The sequence below is a fragment of the Pseudophryne corroboree genome, chromosome 1, assembly GCF_028390025.1.
Source record: "Pseudophryne corroboree isolate aPseCor3 chromosome 1, aPseCor3.hap2, whole genome shotgun sequence".
NCBI classification, from domain to species: Eukaryota; Metazoa; Chordata; class Amphibia; order Anura; family Myobatrachidae; genus Pseudophryne; species Pseudophryne corroboree.
This window is the reverse complement of record NC_086444.1, coordinates 1,129,683,851-1,129,698,559: the sequence shown is the minus strand read 5'-3', so window position 1 is coordinate 1,129,698,559 and position 14,709 is coordinate 1,129,683,851.

Below are 14,709 nucleotides of genomic sequence, written 5' to 3'. Positions count from 1 at the left end.
GCCTGGTGAAAATACCAAAAAAATCAGCTCTTCGGTGTGGAAGTATTTCAACAGAAATGCGGATAACATTTGTCAAGCCGTGTGTTGCCTTTGTCAAGCTGTAATAAGTAGGGGTAAGGACGTTAACCACCTCGGAACATCCTCCCTTATATGTCACCTGCAGCGCATTCATCATAAGTCAGTGACAAGTTCAAAAACTTTAGGCGACAGCGGAAGCAGTCCACTGACCAGTAAATCCCTTCCTCTTGTAACCAAGCTCACGCAAACCACCCCACCAACTCCCTCAGTGTCAATTTCCTCCTTCCCCAGGAATGCCAATAGTCCTGCAGGCCATGTCACTGGCAATTCTGACGAGTCCTCTCCTGCCTGGGATTCCTCCGATGCATCCTTGCGTGTAACGCCTACTGCTGCTGGCGCTGCTGTTGTTGCTGCTGGGAGTCGATGGTCATCCCAGAGGGGAAGTCGTAAGACCACTTTTACTACTTCCACCAAGCAATTGACTGTCCAACAGTCCTTTGCGAGGAAGATGAAATATCACAGCAGTCATCCTGCTGCAAAGCGGATAACTGAGGCCTTGGCATCCTGGGCGGTGAGAAACGTGGTTCCGGTATCCATCATTACTGCAGAGCCAACTATAGACTTGTTTGAGGTACTGTGTCCCCGGTACCAAATACCATCTAGGTTCCATTTCTCTAGGCAGGCGATACCGAAAATGTACACAGACCTCAGAAAAAGACTCACCAGTGTCCTAAAAAATGCAGTTGTACCCAATGTCCACTTAACCACGGACATGTGGACAAGTGGAGCAGGGCAGACTCAGGACTATATGACTGTGACAGCCCACTGGGTAGATGTATGGACTCCCGCCGCAAGAACAGCAGCGGAGGCACCAGTAGCAGCATCTCGCAAACGCCAACTCTTTCCTAGGCAGGCTACGCTTTGTATCACCGCTTTCCAGAATACGCACACAGCTAAAAACCTCTTACGGCAACTGAGGAAGATCATCGCAGAATGGCTTACCCCAATTGGACTCTCCTGTGGATTTGTGGCATCGGACAACGCCAGCAATATTGTGTGTGCATTAAATATGGGCAAATTCCAGCAAGTCCCATGTTTTGCACATACCTTGAATTTGGTGGTGCAGAATTATTTAAAAAACGAGAGGGGCGTGCAAGAGATGCTGTCGGTGGCCAGAAGAATTGCGGGACACTTTCGGCGTACAGGCACCACGTACAGAAGACTGGAGCACCACCAAAAACGCCTGAACCTGCCCTGCCATCATCTGAAGCAAGAAGTGGTAACGAGGTGGAATTCAACCCTCTATATGCTTCAGAGGTTGGAGGAGCAGCAAAAGGCCATTCAAGCCTATACAACTGAGCACGATATAGGAGGTGGAATGCACCTGTCTCAAGCGCAGTGGAGAATGATTTCAACGTTGTGCAAGGTTCTGCAACCTTTTGAACTTGCCACACGTGAAGTCAGTTCAGACACTGCCAGCCTGAGTCAGGTCATTCCCCTCATCAGGCTTTTGCAGAAGAAGCTGGAGACATTGAAGGAGGAGCTAACACAGAGCGATTCCGCTAGGCATGTGGGACTTGTGGATGGAGCCCTTAATTCGCTTAACAAGGATTCACGGGTGGTCAATCTGTTGAAATCAGAGCACTACATTTTGGCCACCGTGCTCGATCCTAGATTTAAAACCTACCTTGGATCTCTCTTTCCGGCAGACACAAGTCTGCAGGGGTTCAAAGAACTGCTGGTGAGAAAATTGTCAAGTCAAGCGGAACGCGACCTGTCAACATCTCCTCCTTCACATTCTCCCGCAACTGGGGGTGCGAGGAAAAGGCTCAGAATTCCGAGCCCACCCGCTGGCGGTGATGCAGGGCAGTCTGGAGCGACTGCTGATGCTGACATCTGGTCCGGACTGAAGGACCTGCCAACGATTACGGACATGTCGTCTACTGTCACTGCATATGATTCTCTCCCCATTGAAAGAATGGTGGAGGATTATATGAGTGACCGCATCCAAGTAGGCACGTCAGACAGTCCGTACGTATACTGGCAGGAAAAAGAGGCAATTTGGAGGCCCTTGCACAAACTGGCTTTATTCTACCTAAGTTGCCCTCCCACAAGTGTGTACTCCGAAAGAGTGTTTAGTGCCGCCGCTCACCTTGTCAGCAATCGGCGTACGAGGTTACTTCCAGAAAATGTGGAGAAGATGATGTTCATTAAAATGAATTATAATCAATTCCTCCATGGAGACATTCACCAGCAGCAATTGCCTCCACAAAGTACACAGGGAGCTGTGATGGTGGATTCCAGTGGGGACGAATTGATAATCTGTGAGGAGGGGGATGTACACGGTGATGAATCGGAGGATGATGATGAGGTGGACATCTTGCCTCTGTAGAGCCAGTTTGTGCAAGGAGAGATTAATTGCTTCTTTTTTGGTGGGGGTCCAAACCAACCCGTCATTTCAGTCACAGTCGTGTGGCAGACCCTGTCACTGAAATGATGGGTTGGTTAAAGTGTGCATGTCCTGTTTATACAACATAAGGGTGGGTGGGAGGGCCCAAGGACAATTCCATCTTGCACCTCTTTTTTCTTTCATTTTTCTTTGCGTCATGTGCTGTTTGGGGAGTGTTTTTTGGAAGGGCCAGCCTGCGTGACACTGCAGTGCCACTCCTAGATGGGCCAGGTGTTTGTGTCGGCCACTTGGGTCGCTGAGCTTAGTCACACAGCTACCTCATTGCGCCTCTTTTTTTCTTTGCGTCATGTGCTGTTTGGGGAGTGTTTTTTTGAAGGGCCATCCTGCGTGACACTGCAGTGCCACTCCTAGATGGGCCAGGTGTTTGTGTCGGCCACTAGGGTCGCTGAGCTTACTCACACAGCTACCTCATTGCGCCTCTTTTTTTCTTTGCGTCATGTGCTGTTTGGGGAGTGTTTTTTGGAAGGGCCATCCTGCCTGACACTGCAGTGCCACTCCTAGATGGGCCAGGTGTTTGTGTCGGCCACTTGGGTCGCTGAGCTTAGTCACACAGCTACCTCATTGCGCCTCTTTTTTTCTTTGCGTCATGTGCTGTTTGGGGAGTGTTTTTTGGAAGGGCCATCCTGCCTGACACTGCAGTGCCACTCCTAGATGGGCCAGGTGTTTGTGTCGGCCACTAGGGTCGCTGAGCTTAGTCACACAGCTACCTCATTGCGCCTCTTTTTTTTTCTTCTTTGTGTCATGTGCTGTTTGGGGAGTATTTTTTGGAAGGGCCATCCTGCCTGACACTGCAGTGCCACTCCTAGATGGGCCAGGTGTTTGTGTCGGCCACTAGGGTCGCTTAGCTTACTCACACAGCTACCTCATTGCGCCTCTTTTTTTCTTTGCGTCATGTGCTGTTTGGGGAGTGTTTTTTTGAAGGGCCATCCTGCATGACACTGCAGTGCCACTCCTAGATGGGCCAGGTGTTTGTGTTGGCCACTTGGGTCGCTGAGCTTAGTCACACAGCTACCTCATTGCGCCTCTTTTTTTCTTTGCGTCATGTGCTGTTTGGGGAGTGTTTTTTTGAAGGGCCATCCTGCGTGACACTGCAGTGCCACTCCTAGATGGGCCAGGTGTTTGTGTCGGCAACTAGGGTCGCTGAGCTTACTCACACAGCTACCTCATTGCGCCTCTTTTTTTCTTTGCGTCATGTGCTGTTTGGGGAGTGTTTTTTTGAAGGGCCATCCTGCGTGACACTGCAGTGACACTCCTAGATGGGCCAGGTGTTTGTGTCGGCCACTAGGTTCGCTTAGCTTACTCACACAGCTACCTCATTGCGCCTCTTTTTTTCTTTGCGTCATGTGCTGTTTGGGGAGTGTTTTTTTGAAGGGCCATCCTGCGTGACACTGCAGTGCCACTCCTAGATGGGCCAGGTGTTTGTGTCGGCCACTAGGGTCGCTGAGCTTACTCACACAGCTACCTCATTGCGCCTCTTTTTTTCTTTGCGTCATGTGCTGTTTGGGGAGTGTTTTTTGGAAGGGTCATCCTGCGTGACACTGCAGTGCCACTCCTAGATGGGCCAGGTGTTTGTGTCGGCCACTTGGGTCGCTGAGCTTAGTCATCCAGCGACCTCGGTGCAAATTTTAGGACTAAAAATAATATTGTGAGGTGTTCAGAATAGACTGAAAATGAGTGGAAATTATGGTTATTGAGGTTAATAATACTTTGGGATCAAAATGACCCCCAAATTCTATGATTTAAGCTGTTTTTTAGGGTTTTTTGAAAAAAACACCCGAATCCAAAACACACCCGAATCCGACAAAAAAAATTCGGTGAGGTTTTGCCAAAACGCGTTCGAACCCAAAACACGGCCGCGGAACCGAACCCAAAACCAAAACACAAAACCCGAAAAATTTCCGGTGCACATCTCTAATGTCCACACAGTAGCTGTGAATGCCTTTTCCCAATATATCATGACTTAATGCAGGAAACACAAACACAAAAGAAATGGGTTAGGTCAGAGCGACTGGCGGTTGTGAGACAGCTGGTCAGGGCCGGATTAACAATGGGGTGGGTGGAGCTGCAGCACCAGGCCCCCCATTGGAAATAGGCCCACATGATCTGCTGTAGTCAGGAAAAAACTTTTGTCCTCTTACAGCTGGTCAACGGACGTCCAACCAAGCCACCCCCCTCCTCTCTCTTCCCTGCAGTTCAAAACTAAACACCAGGCATACTGTCCATTGTGACACTACATACATACACTGTAGAATCAGCAGCATTATGGAAGGATTCACACTATTCCTTCCTACACTGCATAGTGCTATGGTCATTCGCTGGCCCCTCCTCCGCACAGCATACGTCACTCATTCCAAACATGCATCAGTACCCATATGACTTACCCTGGTGCTAGATACATCTGGCCGCCCACCCATCTGGGGGGAGGGGACTCTGGAAAAGTGGAGAAGAGGAGAAGCACAAGATCACACTGCAGCCGGCGGGACTTCATCCTCCAACTTTACGGTACACTTCCACCGGCCAAGGCACAGCTATGATACATCATACACTGCTGAGTCCGCAGTGATACAGCAGCACCCACCAGACAGTAGTTACTCTTACCAGGACACACTTATCTACAGCATCAAACTCCGATCACACACTTTTTATGGCACCCTAACTTGATTAAAATCTACAGTATTCTGTTTGTATTCATCTTATATATACAGGGTGATAAAATGGTCGCAGTACACCCTTTTGTTTCAAAAACTGTGCAGGAAATGGGAAAACTGAATACTCCAGTAAGGTATGGGTGAGGTGGGCTATCTTTTAGGGTATGTACCGAACATGAGCGCCATCTTGAAGTTGGCCATCTTGAATCTAAGTCAGTTTTTTCAAATGGAAAGGAGGTCGTGTGACATGTGAAACAACATCAGAATTTGCTGAACAGTTTATTGCTGCAAACAGATTTGAAATAGCAGTTATAGTTCAAAAGGTACAACTCTTTTTTTAGTTGCAGGTAACTGAAGATGGCTTTGACAAAAGAGGAGAGAATTGAGGTCATTTTAATGTCTGGAGTACGATGTTTCCGTGTCATAGCTGCAGATTTTAACAACCGGCACCCAGAAAGACCTCCAATTTCACATAACACTTAGATGTTCAGTACCCTCCAATCTTCATTACAAAGATCACAGTAACTGCTCTCGCCACGCAGCGGGCTCAGTGTCTCGCTGCAGTCACCGCTATTCAGAGGTCAGGATCCCAGCGTCGGTATTGTGAACCGCATGCCAAATAAATGACCAAGAAGCAGCATGAGTACCATGATAGTTATTCTGATCACGTGCATTTCATTCACAGCAAGTCAGGCTCTGCTTGTGCTCAGATGAAGCATAAAAATGCAGAACGGTGGTATTTCCCTAATTAATGTGTGCTAAATAATAATAATAGAGGAGGAATGAATGTAACACATACAACTCCCATTGCCTTCATTGGTGCACAGAGAAGGGGCAAATTAGGAAGGAATTATGGACCTTATTCAGTAAGGATTTCAAATTATGCTAAAAAGCAGAATTTGCAATCCTTTCACTTGCATGCTGGGGCCACCCATCGCAAGGCATGGCCGCCCAGCATACTAACCGCAGTCACCCCCCTCTGCAACCACGGTAAAATTGCGGTCGCACTGCAATTTCAGCGTGTTCTCAGAAAGTAAGGAAGCCCATGGCACGCCCCCGTTCACACCACCAAGCCTCCGTTTTCGTGACGCCGCCCCCAGAACGCACCGTCTCCACCTAGAAAATAGAGCGTTGCCGCCCCACTCATACCCCGTGGACGCCTATGCATGATTGACAGGCAAAGGCATTTGCGTTTACTGCGAGGCGCTCGCAGTTAATGCAGTTGCATGTGCAGGATGTGCCCTTCACATGCGCCCGCATCATAATGTATTTTTGGCGGTTGGATTGCGACTTGCAATCCAACCAGAATAGGGTCCTATATGCAGATTTAAACTGATTTCAATGTCATCATACAGTATAAGCAGTAGTAGAGAAGTGTGGGGATGGAAAGCAGCTTATACACCCTAATATACTAGCATACTTCTTTAGAATGTCTGCTTTAAAATGTCCATAAGGAAGCAATGAATGAAATGCCCATAATTTTATTATTATGCCATGGAAGATGAGATCTTCCTGAGATCAAAAAGAAGAAATCTTTAGAACAAAGGACTCCTCCTTTCCCCACGTACATTCAGTATTCTCCACTTGTTTATTCACTCATGTTTCCATCTTTTGAAGTGCATACTGTCTATATTTTCGACCCATTCTCTCGGTGTATTGCTGTGTTCTGTCATTCCCAAGGATTACTCAAGCAACATGTTTCTGCCTGGCTTCCTCATTTTTCATTCTTTGACAACCCCAACATCATCTTTGTTGATTTTAACTTATCCATTGATGATGTCCCTAAACTATTCTTTTTAACCTGCCCTCGCAGATTTTCCCACTTAGCCTACCATTCTACTCACTGTGATAGCCTAGGCACTCCATGTATCTTTTTCTAATAACTGTTCAGTTACTGATTTCTTCAACACCACTTTCCTTCTCTCAAAACATCTCCTGATCATCTATGCTTTCTGCTAGACTCTTTGCCTTCCTTTCAAACCCACCCAAGCCTTCACATAACTGTGGAAATCTCAGTCGTTAGGCCTCAACTATTTTGACCCTCAAACTCTCTTCAACAAGTTTTCTTTGCAATTCCTACGTTTTTCTTTCCCAATCTGGCAGTCACATATCTTAATCACACCCTAGCCTGAGAGCACTTGTTCAAATGGCTCTAGCACTTCTTTAGCTATGTCCTTAGCAGTGATACGCACAAAAGAAATGTGCTGCCATTAAAAACTTTCCCCCAAAGTGTTGGACTTCTCATGACGTCTCACAAATACTGCTATTGGCCACATTTGCTAGTACTTTGCCCACTAGCAAACACATTTAACCTCAAATGCCTCTTTAATACATGTAAACCTCATCTCAGCTCTCCCACACCAACCTTCCTGAACCAAGAACTTCCTTCCTCAAGGACAAGATTGACAAGATCTAATAGGAAAGGTATCATTTCCTAAATCCTGTGGGAACTACTAATCATTTGATCCAACAAATGAAAACAATGTATCTCTCATTTTCTTTTTCTCCCACTCTACTACCTATCTACTTCACCCTACCTCAAAAATAATTCACTGTCTCTGATTATCCCAGGTTTTACTAAAGTTTGTAATCTCCCTTTCCCAGACTACCATTCAATCTCCCAATTCCCATGCCACTCCCAGCTCCTTGAGAGGTTTGCCTTCACAGATCTCTTGTTTTCTTCCCTTACACAAACTACTGGACCCTCTTCCACCAGGTTTTCATTCCCAGCAATTCAGAAACACTTCAAACTTCAATCAAAGTAAATATTATAGGGCCTAATTCAGATCTGATCATAGATGTGCTAAATCTGATACATCTACGATCAGTTACTCTGACATGCGGCGGACACCTAGCACAGGGCTACCCCCCCCCCCCCCCCCGCACGGGTACAAAAGCATTACACGGCGGCCCTGCCAATGGCATTCTACCACCATTGGCATGCCCCCTCACGCCCACGATCGTCTCTGCCTGTCAATCAGGCAGAGGCGATTGCAGCTCTCCACAAAGTAATTCAGACTGCGATCGCTGCCGCTGCAGCAATGCAGTCTGAATTACCCCCATAGGCCACTATTCACTTCTTATGGAACATCTAACATTGTCAACCACTCATTTCTTTATCAAACATTGCCTTTCATATATCCTATCCTAGTTTTTATCTATCACAATGACCCTTCAGTGTTTCTTCTCTTGACCTGTGTACTGCATTTGTAGAACCACAGTTTGCACAGTTTCCAAAATGAATATGACTGTGGCAAAAGGGTAGGTGTTGCGGTAATGTTCTGGTAGGACTGGAAATATTAGGGACAAATTGCTTCAATTGCAGTTCATACCCTTTCCCACTGAGCAGAAAATATGAAGGGCATGATTTGTAGTTATGCCAGTTTTTGTAGGGTAAAAAAAAGCTTTTTCTCACACTGCGCTTGCCCAGAAATGTTCTAAAACAAACGTATGGAAGGTGCGGCTACTCAGAGACGGACACATATAATCCTTGTGACTATTGAGGTGTGACAGGGGAAGAAAGGAATGTTCTGATGGAACAAGAGAACAACAAGTGCATGTTCATGCAAATACGACTGAATTAGATATCTGTGCCCACATGACTGTTTCCGGCCGTAGAGATGAGCGCCGGAAATTTTTCGGGTTTTGGGTTTTGGTTTTGGGTTCGGTTCCGCGGCCGTGTTTTGGGTTCGACCGCGTTTTGGCAAAACCTCACCGAATTTTTTTTGTCGGATTCGGGTGTGTTTTGGATTCGGGTGTTTTTTTTAAAAAACACTAAAAAACAGCTTAAATCATAGAATTTGGGGGTCATTTTGATCCCAAAGTATTATTAACCTCAAAAACCATAATTTACACTCATTTTCAGTCTATTCTGAATACCTCACACCTCACAATATTATTTTTAGTCCTAAAATTTGCACCTAGGTCGCTGGATGACTAAGCTAAGCGACCCTAGTGGCCGACACAAACACCGGGCCCATCTAGGAGTGGCACTGCAGTGTCACGCAGGATGTCCCTTCCAAAAAACCCTCCCCAAACAGCACATGACGCAAAGAAAAAAAGAGGCGCAATGAGGTAGCTGTGTGAGTAAGATAAGCGACCCTAGTGGCCGACACAAACACCGGGCCCATCTAGGAGTGGCACTGCAGTGTCACGCAGGATGTCCCTTCCAAAAAACCCTCCCCAAACAGCACATGACGCAAAGAAAAAAAGAGGCGCAATGAGGTAGCTGTGTGAGTAAGATAAGCGACCCTAGTGGCCGACACAAACACCGGGCCCATCTAGGAGTGGCACTGCAGTGTCACGCAGGATGTCCCTTCCAAAAAACCCTCCCCAAACAGCACATGACGCAAAGAAAAAAAGAGGCGCAATGAGGTAGCTGTGTGAGTAAGATAAGCGACCCTAGTGGCCGACACAAACACCGGGCCCATCTAGGAGTGGCACTGCAGTGTCACGCAGGATGGCCCTTCCAAAAAACCCTCCCCAAACAGCACATGACGCAAAGAAAAAAAGAGGCGCAATGAGGTAGCTGTGTGAGTAAGATAAGCGACCCTAGTGGCCGACACAAACACCGGGCCCATCTAGGAGTGGCACTGCAGTGTCACGCAGGATGGCCCTTCCAAAAAACCCTCCCCAAACAGCACATGATGCAAAGAAAAAAAGAGGCGCAATGAGGTAGCTGTGTGAGTAAGATAAGCGACCCTAGTGGCCGACACAAACACCGGGCCCATCTAGGAGTGGCACCAGTGCCAGTTTAAGGTACATATAGGCCTTGAGCTGAAATTAAGGAAGGGCCTATTGTGTGCCTCGGCAGGAGGTGTGACAAGCGCTGCAGTGGTGTGACTAGTGATGTGGGGGTGTGATCAGTGTGGTGTGGGTGTGGTCTAAAAAGGGTGTGTGGCCTGTGCCATGTGAGTGACACAGTCACCACTTACTGACAGACACTATTTACTGACACACACAACACAAAGCTTTCTGACACAATCACCACTTACTGACAGACACTACTTACTAACACACACAAGCACAACACAAAACTTACTGACACAGACACCACTTACTGATAGATATTACTGACTGACACACACGCACAATACAGATACCACTTACTGACACAGACATTATTTACTGACACACACACACACACACACACACAACACAATACTTATACCGCTCTCACATCACAATGCCGGGTCCTACCTGGGAATTGGAAATGGGTCCATTCCTGGGTGGGACCCGGCATTTGACCATACACACCGCCAACCCGAGCCGGCAATTTGCCGGTTCAGGTTGCCAATCGTGGGCGGAGATGGAGTCGGCATCAGGGGCGGGTGCGGAGGCGGCGCTGGGAGATGAGATCATCTCCGAGCCGCCACTCCCTATGCAGTGAACGGGTCCCGGGTTGTATCAACCTGGGTGACCCGTTCAGACTGCACCTGACCTGGTATTTAACCCGGGAATAACCCTTCTTTATTCCCGGGTTGAATTACCGGGTCAGGCAACCCGGAATTCGCCAATGACCCCTTTCACAACGCACATCGAAACGTGTCGACCCGGCAATATACCCAGTCTATACCAGGTTATTTTTGTGGTGTGAAAGGGGTATTACTGACACAGACACCCACCACTTACTGACAGACATTACTTACTGACACACACAGTACAAAACCTACTGACAGACACTACTTACTGACACACACACACACACACACAACACAAAACTAACTGACATAGACACCACTTACTGACAGACACACACACAATGCAAAACATACTGACAAAAATACTACTTACTGACACACACGCACAACACAAAACTTTTTGACACTGACACCACTTACTGACAGACTTTACTGACACACAAACACAAAACTTACTGACACAGACACCATGCAAAATGTACTGACACAAACACTACTTACTGACAGACACTTCTTACTGACACCAGTGGTGCACACATAATTTTTTTCTCAGTGGTACTGTGCCTGCGCGCCGTGTGCATGGTCATATGTCATTAAGGATGTGACCATGTGACACTAGGTGGAGTGGTTATATATTATGTGAATCCATGGCACAGATACCCCCTGTCCCTGCGGACTAGAGACAAGGACAGCAGGATGTGACACTGGTTACAGAATAAAAAATATGACATATACGCTGTGTACCCAGCACTCATCCTGTTATGATGTGAATATTTGCTCCAGTGCCCTCCTTCAGTTTTTCAAGCTGTAGACAGAGTACAATGAGGCGTCACTCCCGAGTTTTGCTGGTGCAGTAAGATTTATTAAGTAAGATTCTGGATCAATAAATCTTACTGCACCAGCAAAACTCGGGAGTGCCGCCTCATTGTACTTGTGGGGCGGGGTCCCGACCATTAGAGTTACTTACCGGGGCATAGTATGAGTTGCCGGCGGTCGGGTCCCCGGCGGCCAGCATACCGGCGCTGGGATCCCGACCGCCGGCTTCCCGACAGCAGGGCGAGCGCTAATGAGCCCTTTGAGGGCTCGCTGCGCTCGCCACACTGCGGGCACGGTGGCGCGCGTAAGCACAACGCTATCCTCCCTCCAGGGGGGTCGTGGACCCCCAAGAGGGAGAAAAGGTGTCGGTATGCTGGTTGTCGGGATTCTGGCGCCGGTATAATGTGCACCGAGATCCCAACAACTGGTATACTGAATACCACCCACACACCGCTGGCCCGGCAGCCACTGTCACTTTTTCTCTGCCAGTCTGCCAGGTGCGGGAGGTTGATGACATGCTCCCAGCAGTCCTTTTCCTGGAAAAGGAAGAAGGTGCTGGCAGCAACTCCGAGCAAGATCTAGGAGCTTGGTGGTGGTGTTTTACAGTGTGGCGGGGGAATGGCGTACTGGCGGACACATTCTTAAAGGTACGCCGTCCCGGAGCGTACCGCCACACTTGCAGGACTGACTGACACACACACACACACACACACAACGCAAAACATACTGACACACACGGCACAACACAAAACTTACACAGACACCACTTACTGACACACACACAATGCAAAACTTACTGACACAGACACAATACAAAACTTACTGACACTACTTACTGACACACACACAACGCAAAACCTACTGACACTGACACTACTTACTTACACACACCTCAAAACTTACTGACATAGACACCACTTACATAGGAGACCTCAGGGCCTGGTGTGGGCTGCTACTCACATGGTTTTGCATGCCCCCTCAGCTCTGACAGGGACCAGTTTTCCTAAAAGATAGCAGCCTCCTGTCAAGACCCTTCCCCTCTTTCATGAGGCATGTTATTGTTGTGAAGCTGCAGCAGGAATGGTATACTGCAGCAAAAGCATTTATGTTTGGGTGGACAAGGGGGCGGGGCTTTGGACGGGCATGAGGGCGGAGCCTCGGAGCTATTTTCGAGGCTCCGCCCACATGTCCGTCCGAAGCCCCGCCCCCTCGTCCATCAAAACATAAATGCTTTTGCTGCATTATACCACTCCTGCTGCAGCTTATACAATAACATGCCTCATGAAAGAGGGGAAGGGTCTTGACAGGAGGCTGCTGTCTCGGAGCTATTTCCAAGGCTCCGCCCCCGTGCCCGTTCGAAACCCCGCCCCCTTGCAACACGAAGATGTCAAGAAGACACAGGCTGACCAGTTTGGGGTGGGGGTGAATGAGCAGCCGGAGGTGAGTGAGCTGCTGTATGTGCTGATAGGAAATTGTTTTTTTCCTGTCAGCACTGGCTACTGCCTGCACTGCAGAGGATCCTCTGGGCCTATTTTCAATGGGGGGCTTGGAGCTGCAGCTCCATCCGCCCCATTGTTAATCCGGCCATGAGTGGCACTGCAGTGTCACGCAGGATGTCCCTTCCAAAAAACCCTCCCCAAACAGCACATGACGAAAAGAAAAAAAGAGGCGCAATGAGGTAGCTGTGTGAGTAAGATAAGCGACCCTAGTGGCCGACACAAACACCGGGCCCATCTAGGAGTGGCACTGCAGTGTCACGCAGGATGGCCCTTCCAAAAAACCCTCCCCAAACAGCACATGACGCAAAGAAAAAAAGAGGCGCAATGAGGTAGCTGTGTGAGTAAGATAAGCGACCCTAGTGGCCGACACAAACACCGGGCCCATCTAGGAGTGGCACTGCAGTGTCACGCAGGATGTCCCTTCCAAAAAACCCTCCCCAAACAGCACATGACGCAAAGAAAAAAAGAGGCGCAATGAGGTAGCTGTGTGAGTAAGATAAGCGACCCTAGTGGCCGACACAAACACCGGGCCCATCTAGGAGTGGCACTGCAGTGTCACGCAGGATGGCCCTTCCAAAAAACATTCCACAAACAGCACATGACGCAAAGAAAAATTAAAGAAAAAAGAGGTGCAAGATGGAATTGTCCTTGGGCCCTCCCACCCACCCTTATGTTGTATAAACAGGACATGCACACTTTAACCAACCCATCATTTCAGTGACAGGGTCTGCCACACGACTGTGACTGAAATGACGGGTTGGTTTGGACCCCCACCAAAAAAGAAGCAATTAATCTCTCCTTGCACAAACTGGCTCTACAGAGGCAAGATGTCCACCTCATCATCATCCTCCGATATATCACCGTGTACATCCCCCTCCTCACAGATTATCAATTCGTCCCCACTGGAATCCACCATCTCAGCTCCCTGTGTACTTTGTGGAGGCAATTGCTGCTGGTCAATGTCTCCACGGAGGAATTGATTATAATTCATTTTAATGAACATCATCTTCTCCACATTTTCTGGATGTAACCTCGTACGCCGATTGCTGACAAGGTGAGCGGCGGCACTAAACACTCTTTCGGAGTACACACTTGTGGGAGGACAACTTAGGTAGAATAAAGCCAGTTTGTGCAAGGGCCTCCAAATTGCCTCTTTTTCCTGCCAGTATAAGTACGGACTGTGTGACGTGCCTACTTGGATGCGGTCACTCATATAATCCTCCACCATTCTTTCAATGTTGAGAGAATCATATGCAGTGACAGTAGACGACATGTCCGTAATCGTTGTCAGGTCCTTCAGTCCGGACCAGATGTCAGCATCAGCAGTCGCTCCAGACTGCCCTGCATCACCGCCAGCGGGTGGGCTCGGAATTCTGAGCCTTTTCCTCGCACCCCCAGTTGCGGGAGAATGTGAAGGAGGAGATGTTGACAGGTCGCGTTCCGCTTGACTTGACAATTTTCTCACCAGCAGGTCTTTCAACCCCAGCAGACTTGTGTCTGCCGGAAAGAGAGATCCAAGGTAGGCTTTAAATCTAGGATCGAGCACGGTGGCCAAAATGTAGTGCTCTGATTTCAACAGATTGACCACCCGTGAATCCTTGTTAAGCGAATTAAGGGCTCCATCCACAAGTCCCACATGCCTAGCGGAATCGCTCCGTGTTAGCTCCTCCTTCAATGTCTCCAGCTTCTTCTGCAAAAGCCTGATGAGGGGAATGACCTGACTCAGGCTGGCAGTGTCTGAACTGACTTCACGTGTGGCAAGTTCAAAGGGCATCAGAACCTTGCACAACGTTGAAATCATTCTCCACTGCGCTTGAGACAGGTGCATTCCACCTCCT